The following is an 11160-nucleotide window of genomic DNA, read 5'->3' as shown; positions in this document are numbered from 1 at the left end:
CTCACTCTCCTGGGGATTTTTACATTCTTTACATTTTTATATTTCATGTTAAAACTTTGTCTTTACTGGAATTCTGAGAAGCTGCTTTGTGACATCAGTTGTAAAAGGCACTATATAAATAAATTTGATTTGATTTGATTCTACTAAAATCACTTACTTTAACCAGCTTAATTACATTTTCATACTAATATGATTCTTTGTTCAGTTATCATGATTGTTACGACCTTGTCAAGGGGAAAGGGGCCATGGCAGTGTATGTGGTGATTTACTGAGAGTAAATGTATGATGAGAAGAAATGAAAAGAACAAAATACTCAAATTGGTTGACAATCCAAGTGAAAACAAACATTGATACAACAACTTCAGGAGTGACCCAGGCCATAACAACAAACAAAAACCCAGCTAAACAAATAAATACCTTACCTAGCAGTGAACCAAAACAAAAGACAAATATGCTTCCCTAACTCCCTGACATCTGAACACAGAATAAAAAAACCCTTGTTCCCAAACAAAACGGCAGCCACTCCCTACACTGTCTATGTTTACAATATTTCTACAATCAGCAAAAAAGTCAAAAGCCAGAGGCAGAAATCAGCATCGAGGAACGAGATAACAAAGTGAGGTACATGATATAACACACACACAAAGTAAACACAAACATCAGCAGTACAAAAAGCAAGGATTTCTCTCCTGGGATTCGTTCCAATACAGTGCTATATCTGAATGTTTGAAGAACCAAAGCATGGCATATGGAATTGGAGGGACTGGAAAACCGTGGAACTGTAAGGAAGACAAACACACACCACATACATAGACACACATATACAGACTCACACAGAAAGAACATACCAAGGCACATAACATGATTTAGACATTTTTCACATGGTGTTGTAGTTAATGTAAGTTCAAGTCATTCAGTTCTACTCAAAAATCTATTTCAGCAAACTGTATCATATTTAAATTCAAAGTCCATAGCTGATTACCTTTCATATAAAATCAGACCTCCATCAACTCTTAACGTTTATACAAAATATTTATATAGTTCTAGAGAAGCTTTATGTGGCAATGTGTGGAGGAGTGGTCAGGAAGTTACCTGAGAGAGGTGTTGATGAAGTGTAAAGAGGCTTGGAAAACAGGTAAACCTCCCTTTATAAGTGTTTATTGTGACACACAAAAGCATAAAAATGAATTTAAAGAAATCAGTAACAAAACACATATCTACAACGAATATGGCCAAACAATATCTACAATATTTACACTAATTACACTGTAAGAGTTTAATACTACGGTGGGATAGTTGCTACCACCTCATAGCTCCATAACAACTCTGCAGTGAAGCACTGTCCAGTCAGTCTCCCCACATAGTGTGCGCCCCTGCCTTTAAATAATAAAGATAGCCGTACTATATGTCCTTGTGTGTATATATGTATGAGTCAATTCCGCAAAAGATGCCAAGCTCTAAAACAGTTTCTGTCTGATTGCATTCAAAGGTAGACATCACATTTACTTCGGTTTTCCATGATGGTGGCTGAACACAGAAAAAAATGTAATGTGAATAATTGCCCTGTGAGCAGTAACAAAGATTTACATAGCAGTATATATTGGAGCAGCCCCTGCAAATATTTACTAATAACTCAAGTACAGTATTTACACTGTTGTTTATTTACTGTATTGTGAAAACAGGTGATGGAAAAGTTTACATTTGCACATTCAATTGTAAACATATTCATGTGTTTAATATATATGTCAGGAGCAGTCTGTATGTCCATCAGACCGTGCTAGGGGCAGAGTACACAGTAATAACAGTTATGAGTAATAAATATTACTGCTTTAAAGTGACAGTGAACACTTACTGTGCAGTAGACACTACAGAACAGACAGAGTATAGAGGTATGTGCAGAGTGAGTGTTCACTGACTGCAAATGTACAGAATGAACACATTAACAGTACAAGGTTCTAGTGTATGGGGGGTGATGTGGTCAGGAAGGGGGTGGAATGGGAGTCAGTGGGGTTAGGAGATCAGGTTAGGTGTTTGTTGATGTGGACACAGAGGAACTTCACACTCTCCACACTGCTTCTCCAAAGATGTGGAGGGGGAGGTGGTCTGTCTGTCTTTGTTCTTCTGATGGTCCACGATGATCTCCTTTGTCCTAGAGGTGTGAAGAGCCAGGACCTAGACCAAACCTGGGCATTGTACGGCCCCCGGGCCGCATACGGCCCTTTGATTGACTCTGACCGGCCCGTGTAACGTTAATTGGAAATTACAAAATAAACATATTTTCTTATTTTACCTGATGCATGGACTGAAGCTGCTTTGCTTTTATTTTGAAGTTGTTTTTTATTTACGTACATGATGACGCAAAACGTATATTGAGGCATGGGAGTGATTTGATCGTTGTCACTAGCAAGTGACAAGACGACTTTAGCCCTCAGAAATGTCTGCTCATGCAAAAAAAAAAAAGAAAGGTAGATGCCGAATGCAGGGTTTTCAACAAAAATTGGACTGCTAAGTATTTATTTACTGAAGTGAGAGGTAAAGCCGTGTGTTTAGTTTGCGGGGAGCAGATCGCCGTGTTTAAGGACTACAATTTGAGTCGGCATTACGAGATGAAACACGGGGAGAAATACAAGAACGTGACTGATGCTGAAAGGGCGCGGACATTGGAAGCTTTGCTAGCTAAACTGCAAAAGCAGCAAGGCTTTTTTACCAAGCTTCTTTTTTTATTTTTATTTGCATGTTTAGCGTGTTTTTATGATGCCGTTTTAGTGATTAATTGCCTTTCCCATTGTTTTGTGAAATTCGCTTGTATAAATTACATTTTTTGGAAGGCAACCTCATGTTTTCATTGCTTAATTATAACATATACTCTTACCAGCTTGTCAAAACAATGCTATTTACTGCTTTTTACAAAGAAGTACAGTTAATATTATGCAGAATTGAGATCAGCCTTTTGGCCGGCCCTCCACAATATTTTCTGTTTCTCATGTGGCCCCATGGAAAAAATAATTGCCCACCCGTGACCTAGACATTCCCCCTCATTCCTGCAGACTCCCTCGTCACCATCTGAAATGAGGCCCACTATTGTTGTGTCCTCTGAGAAGTTTATGTTGTTTTACAGGTGAATGGGGTCTACAATGTTCATTACACAGAGAACTAAGAGTGATCTGAGGTGTGGCTGACAGAGTAAATGAGAACGCAACTGAACAGATGCTGAAACACTGAGTTAAAGTTAGGGTCAATCTGCAGAACTGATCAATGGAGGGACTGGTTGTGATTGGTTAAAGAAGTCCTTACACAGCTGTTACTATGTCTTTGACTTATAAGTGTCACATGTAGTGTGAGTACGCATTAAGCCCCACCAGAATCTGTTTTTCAGGTTTATCTAATAGATAACGACCTGATTTACCATGGATATCTGTTTGGAAAATGCCAGATTAACCTCTCATTTAAAAACATAGGAACTAGTTCATGTACATTTTAGAATAAGATACAGATATTTTACGAAACTTTTCAGAAGTCTGGGTTTAATTGGTACTGTTCCACTATGTAGGCCCATGTGTGTTCCAAATAAACCTATATCATGATTTATTAATTCATTAAATACATTTGTTTCCAAATAAAAACAGCAGCACGTTAATTCTGTAATACGTTAAGTGTTTGAAAAAATGAACCAATGACTCAACATCAGAAACATAACACAGATCAGATATTTAATGCAGAACAGCTTAGTTTGTTTTTGTAATGGGTCCATTTCTTCCTGCGCCCTTGTCGTTCATACGCTTCACTGCTTAGCTCTGCTATCTTTTATTTCTTTCCTTTTTATGTTTTTTAAACCTCCTTGTTTTTCTGTGATAGAGAATCTGAGCTTTTAAATATACACAAGTCAGCAGCACTACGAAGCCAAAACTGGATATTTTCTGCTTTTGATACTTTTTAAAGTAGTGCGATTGCTCTAGGAACCAGGACTGTTCCATCAACCAGGACAGTTTCAACAGGCTACAGTAGAAGAAACTTGTGAAATGCCTCATCATTTTGTTCAACACATGTGCTGTCAGAATTGTTACGGACTTCTACAGAGAATGTCAGCTTTGGAAAGGGATTTTTGGAGCCTGCTATCAGAGTATAAAAAAGACTGTCATTTCGGAGCTGTGTGAGGAGTAACAGTGAGTGCACTGTAAATAATTGCAGTAAATTTACATTAATTTTCAACAGTAAGGTACTGTAATTCTGTTTTACAGTATTTTACTGTTTTAAGCAATGCATTGTGGGACATGCCAAATGATCAAAAGAACTTACAGTATATTACTGCTTTTAATGAACAAATCAGCAGGAAGTGCGATTTTATCGTCTGTTCCACATGAAAATTGATTATCAGGGTGAGGTGTAAGAAATATTTTCTTGTTTAGAAAAAAAGTGTTGAATAGGGTGTTTTATAAACTTGTCTGCTTTTATTCCATTTGAGTTTAATATATTTTAGTCTAAAGTCATTATATATATATATGTATATATATACTGAGTTTTAATTGCTCTCCGTAGGCTGCTTAACTGAGTCTCCGTCTCGGACGAGTTCCAACACTGTGGAAGACATCATGTCTCACCCCTGTCCCTAAGGAGCCACACCCAAGTGAATTTAACGACTACAGGCCTGTGGCTCTAACATCACATGTGATGAAGACAATGGAGAGACTGGTCTTATGCATACTGAGACCCCAGGTACGCCATGCACTGGACCCACTACAGTTTGCATACCAGGATCTCCTACACAGGACACATTCTCACCTGGACAAGGGGAAGAGTGCTGTGAGAATCATGTTCTTTGATTTCTCAAGCGCTTTCAACACCATCCAACCTCTCAGACTGGGAGACAAGCTCCAACAGATGGGTGTGGACGCTCACCTGGTAACCTGGATTACAGATTATCTGTTAGAGCGGCCACAGTACGTGAGACTGAAGAACTGTCTCTCCGACACTATGATCTGCAGCACAGGAGCTCCACAGGGAACTGTGCTCTCACCAGTCCTGTTCACCCTGTGAACACATCTGACTTCTGCTACAACACTGAGTTGTGCCACATGCAGAAGTTCTCTGATGATACTGCGATTGTGGGGTGTATCAGGAACGAGCAGGAGGAGGAGTACAGGAGCCTGGTGGAGGTCTTTGTGCAATGGTGCAAACTGAACCACCTCCAACTGAACACTTCAAAGACCAAGGAGATGGTGGTGGACTTCTGTGGTGGGGGCTGAACTGGAGTGCATCACTTCCATATCAAACAAGAGGACCCTGAACAAACTGATTAGCATCTTGGACAATGAGTGCCATCCACTCCACAGTATCATAACTAAGCAGAAGAGCTTGATCAGCTGGAGACTTTGCTCACTGCCAGGTTCAACTGACAGACTGAGGAAGTCATTTGTCCCCAGGGCTATTGAGCTGTTCAACGCTTCCCTCAAGGGGAGAGGAGAGATGGACTTCTCTGCTTAGTCTGTCTGCCCATCCACCTCCTCCATATTTGCACATGTGTACCTAACTGGACAATAGACAAGTCAACCATCTCATCTACCTCATGTGTACTTTAATCTGACAGCTACAATAGTAGTTTTATACTTAATACAGAAACATTGCACTTAATTGCCTTGCCTTGCACTATTTATTTTACTATATTTATTTCTAATTCTGATACTGTACTGATATTGCACATTCCATACCCTTTGCACTATCCACACTTGTTCAACTTTTAAACTATATACTGCACTCAAGAGATCATCCTCAGCTGCTCACTGTATCACAGATTCTTGCCAGGCTATGTTTGATCATTCTTAAGCACACTATGTTAACTTGGTATTTGATTTTGATATTTTGAAAATTTTGATATTTGTTTTAGGTTTTTTTTTTTTTAATTAGTCCATTGCTTTTAGTGATTGTTGGATGTGATGTCTGTAAGCTACTGAGACCTTGAATTTCCCCTGGGGATCAATAAAGTATCTATCTATCTATCTATCTATCTATCTATCTATCTATCTAACGCAGCACTCATCTTTAAATTTGGACGTGAGCACATGGCATTTTGACCTCAAACCTGAAATCACCTCAGACTTCCAGCTTCACTGTACACTGTCATAAAGGTGAGTAAAATTTACAATTCTTTGCAACTTGTGAAGTGTTCTCGGTGTAGACGCTTTAATGATCAACTTAAGTTTGTAGTAAGTAAGGTTTTATGAGAGAAATATGGTGCTGTTCACTTGTTTTAAAGCGCTTTAATCCTCTAATTTTATTTAGCAAGCTTGTGCATCTTAGCAAGCCTGCTAAAGCCTCGGCGGGGCTTCAGTAACCCCCACTCTGTCATATCTGAGGTACTCAGACGACAGGCTCAATGTAAATTAAATAATGTACAGAATGTAAGTTAATGGGCATGCCTGAGTTGTCATTTATTTATCTACAAGTTGGTCAACCATACTGATGATAATTTGAGAAGTATGTGGCTAGCTAGGTTGAGTGACATTAGCTGCATTTATTTAGCTATTTTAATAAACCGAAGGTCAGCTAATACAACATTAACCTCCAGAATCGAGAGGGTGCTGCCTGTATTGTTGAAGTCATGTAAAGGTAAACATATGGTAATTACCATCCAAATTATTTGGTATACAAGTAACTTTGTGTGTGTAACATAAAATTGTAATTAATAATTCAAACATTCTCCCACTCTTTTGTCATTTTATGGTAACTGTTGTGTAGTATGTAAAAATACTATTGTCATTTTATTTATTTAAAAAACCCTAAAAATGAATGGTTAATATGCTACTTTCACAATGGCTAACATCAAAATCTTTAAATTGTCTAAACCAAAACTCACAAACTTTTGGAAACAAAATTATCCAGAAGGACAGAACAAATCTATAACCATGCTTTTTCAGCACTTTTTTCCTTAATGGATCTCATAACAAAAATACAGTAATGAATATATTCTTCTCACTCGCCGTTTTCAAACTCCTTATTTTTAGGTTAATTTATGTTTCATAAAATCCCAATATTTACCATAAAATGAAAAAGTGCATGATAATCTTGAGTTACAGTTATAGGTTACTCTAAAAATGCTTTAAAACTTATTTCTACACCTAAAATCTACATAAACCCATTCTACACTCACTGTCCACTCTCGATACTGTAATTTATATAAAAAATGCAGAGGTAATAGACATCATCTTTTTAAACTTGTAAACACTTTAATGATAAAATCAACAATAATTGGAGAGCACATTTTTCTTCTTTAATAATAACTTATCTATCGCTATTGGACTGTATGGTGAAAAACAAATATTTTAAAACAAGCATTTTTTGTTAGACACTTTTTTATTCTCGGTGGTGGTAAGTGGTGTTAGACTGCTCTCCAGGCTGTTTGCGTGTTCAAAGCCCCAGTGTATGTAAATGGATTGATATATATACTTATTTTTTCTGTAGATGGAACTGAATCTAAATTTGGGAGCGCACTAACTGCATGAAAGTAAACACAAATCAAAAGCCACATACGGTCATTTTTTTGTTCTCAAGCACACCGTTCCAACTTAAAAGACGCAGAGCTTCTGAACATAAATAAACCAGAGAACAAGGTTTCCCCACAATCGTGCATGTTTTCTTTAATGTGCACTGTACTGAATGTGAATAAAATCATAAAGCAAACAAACCAAAAACATGTAATTGATTTCAGGTTTAAATGATCTTGCTGTACATATTAATACTGATAGCTTGGAATGGTTGTTTCATCATATTGCATTTGTCTTCAGGTACAATGGCAGACATCAGGGACAGGTGGAGCAGTTTAGGGGAAGATGAGCAAAGGCAATATGTTCAGCAAGCTGCAGATCTGAAAGTGCAAGGGAAAGCAGGGCAGCTTAGCAGTGAAATGAGGGAGGTTAGAAAACACCTAAAACAGCTTAAGACTGAGGCGTGGCAATTACTGTATGTTTAGATAAAGAATATCTCATATAAAAGCAAGTCAAAGAACATGTCTACTGGTGTGGTGTCAGTCACATTTCTGTGTGTTATAATATTATAAAAAGCAACATTATAAAAAAAATCCCAGCTTTGATATTTGGGTATATTTATAGTACACACTTTGTCAGTGACCTATGAGAGATTCATTCATTGTCCGAGTGCACTTATCCAATTCAGGGTCGCGGTGGGTCCAGAGCCTACCCAGAATCACTGGGCGCAAAGCAGGAACACACACTGGAGGGGGTGCCAGTAGTTCACAGGGCAACTATGAGACAAAAATGTCTTAATCAAAATAATTCTTCATTAATTATAATTAAGGTAAATTCTTGGCATTTAGCAGAACCTCTTATTCAGAGCAACCCACAAAAGTGCTTAGCATTCAAACACAATGTGTATCCTTCCTAGTACATATATGTTAGGGTCCAAACTCCCTCTGAGCTCATACGCTTGTCAGAACAAGGGCCAGTGTTGACGCCTGGAACTACACTGTTGACCTGTGTATATTTAAAAGCTCAGATTCTCTATCACAGAAAAACAAGGAGGTTTCGAAAAATAAAAAGGAAAGAAATAAAAGATAGCAGAGCTAAGCAGCGAAGCGTCTGAACGGCAAGGAAGCAGGAAGTAAAAGACACTACATACTACTTAAAGGCTCCCAACAATGAAGCTTAGCAAAAATGAATTAAATAAATAATTGTTAATCAAATTATAATTATCACTGACTTCGCTACATAAATAACAAACATACATTATTTTAATTAGTCTTTTTGACCCTTTCAGTACTGCTGAAAAGAGCTCTATTTTAAAAATCACTTCATAAATATTTAAGAGGTTTGAGTGAGTGTCTTTTGATCCATTAAGCAATATGCTTCAAATTAATTTTAAAAAGTGGTTCCTTACACTTCACAGCTGCATAACATTGCTTAATAAATGAATAAGTTTAATTAACATGACTTAGGATCTATGGGGTCTTTTTGTTATTTTCCAATGTTAATCCCTTAAATGATACTTTATAAATCCATAAGAACTTTTAATTACTGTTACTTAGCCAGTATTAATTAGAAACAATAAGACTTTCAGCATCACTGAATTATTTTCATTATAATTAATTCCAAATTAACACACAAAAATTTGATGAACTGTCTACTAGACATCACTGTTAATGTAATTAGTGAACATTTAAACAAGTATATGTATATGGCCCATGCTCTCTCCAGATTCTGTGTGTTGTCTGTCTGTTACAGGGTCAAAAACCAGTGACTGTGATTAACAGGGAAGTGTGTGTACCCATGAGTGGCTGTTGACCGATGCCTAGAATCTTGAAGACCCCCTTTCTTCTCCGCCAGGTGTTTGCAAGTGGTCCTCGTCCGTACTGAAAAACATTAACAGTTTAGATTACTGTTATCCAACTGAGAACATTCATTAACATTCACACCAAACCAATCAGATTACAGAAAAAAAAACAACATAATGTCGCCTATTAACTTTGGTTAACATTATATACTTTTGCTGCCAGGTACTTCCTCATATATTATCTCTAAACTATCATTTGATTTTAAAAATGTTACACTGAATGTCATGCACTGATATTTTGACATCACTAACACTAGGACGTACAGCATCTTCCCTACCTTTCACTTATGATGAAAGTGGCTCTCATCCAGCATCACAAACTCCCTGTGATTTCCAACAATCTCTCCTATCTGTCTACTATAAGATTTGATTTAGTTCACACACATGTTCCTTATTTTTCTGGTCATCTTGTACAGAGTCTGGGTGCTTCCAACAATCCCATCTTCTTTCATGTCGATTTGTCGTAACTGGAGCCTCTGTGCAAACCTGTGAAACCGGTGAAAGACAAGCTGAAGATATAGAGACAACTACAACAGAAAACAAATAAACACGCCTTAAGAAGAGACAAATATCTCAAAAATATCTTTGTGGAAGATATCCCTAGGTCTTACTGTGAAATAATATAATATACTTTTTATATAATATTTTATGCACTGAGTGGCATGGTGACGCAGCTGGTAGTGTCGCTGTCACAGTGCTCCAAGAGCTTGGGTTGTGGGTTCAAGCCCTGCTCCAGGTCTGTGAGGAGTTTGGTGTGTTCCCCGTGTCTGCATGGGTTTCCTCCCGGCGCTCCAGTTTCCTCACACAGTCCAAAAACGCACATTGGTAGGTGGATTGTTTTCGTATTTCCACATTAGATTAGAATTTGTTCTTTTTAAATATGTTATGTATCTGAGAAAACTATATGTTAATTATTTATTGGGCAAATTTGCATTTATTTGTCAGAAACAATAATATTTAAATATATACAGTTACCATACAGTTTATGTTTCAGACGTTCAGTAATTATAACAGTTTAAATTTAAAAGGGGACAGCTGTAGTTTTATTGAAACGTGTATGTGTGTGTTTTACTGTTTGTAGGTTTATTTGTATTTATTCTAATGTTGTATAATATTTTACTGGTGAAATAAACTTAATGTGAGGAGCTTTTAGAAATTATTTTAACCCTATTGACGGCAGGTGTCAGTATAACTTTAAGATTACACTTAGCATGCTACATTATTTTTTTGAGTAGCCTTTTCTTTTGGAGCCTGACCTGTGAGAACTGGTTGTTGTAGTTTTCAAAGCCAGTGTTAGAGATGGGGTTTTGTGTCCTCACTGGCTCTGTTTTCCTGGGGAGCTGTGCCAGTGGAAAAGCAACAAATTTTAAGCGAGCGAGGCGTGTAGAGCCAGACCCATGCAATGGAAAAGCACTGTTAGCAAACACTGAATTAACTACATACAACATGCCTGCAGTTTATTATTGTGATGCTTCACTGACTGGTAATAGAGCCTCTGTCATTGCTATACAGGTGCTACTCTTAAAATTAGAATATCATGAAAAAGTGGATTCATTACAGTAATTCCATTCAAAAAGTGAAACTTGTATATTATACTCACACACAGACTGATATATTTCAAGTGTTTATTTCTTTTAATTCCATGATTGTAACTGACAACTAATGAAAACCCCAAATTCAGTATCTCAGAAAAGTAGAATATTGTTATTAATCAGCTAATTCAACTCAAAACACCTGCAAAGCCTTTAAATGGTTTCTCAGTCTAGTTCTGTAGGCTACACACTAATGGGGAAGACTGCTGACTTGACAGTTGTCCTAAAC

At 37.3% G+C, this 11160-nt stretch overlaps 1 long non-coding RNA gene across 1 annotated transcript; it reads right to left on the bottom strand.

Annotated features, from left to right (window-relative positions):
• Nucleotides 1-7630: 7630 nt before the first annotated feature.
• LOC136694272 (uncharacterized) lies at nt 7631-9821 on the bottom strand. Its single transcript, XR_010802160.1, has 3 exons — nt 9618-9821; nt 9274-9358; nt 7631-7858 (listed from the first exon to the last, which is right to left on the bottom strand). It is a non-coding gene; the product is annotated as an uncharacterized lncRNA (long non-coding RNA).
• Nucleotides 9822-11160: the final 1339 nt, after the last annotated feature.

This window comes from Hoplias malabaricus, chromosome 4, assembly GCF_029633855.1.
Source record: "Hoplias malabaricus isolate fHopMal1 chromosome 4, fHopMal1.hap1, whole genome shotgun sequence".
NCBI lineage: Eukaryota > Metazoa > Chordata > Actinopteri > Characiformes > Erythrinidae > Hoplias > Hoplias malabaricus.
Note: the sequence above shows the minus strand (reverse complement) of the source record. Positions and strands in the feature narration are given on the sequence as shown.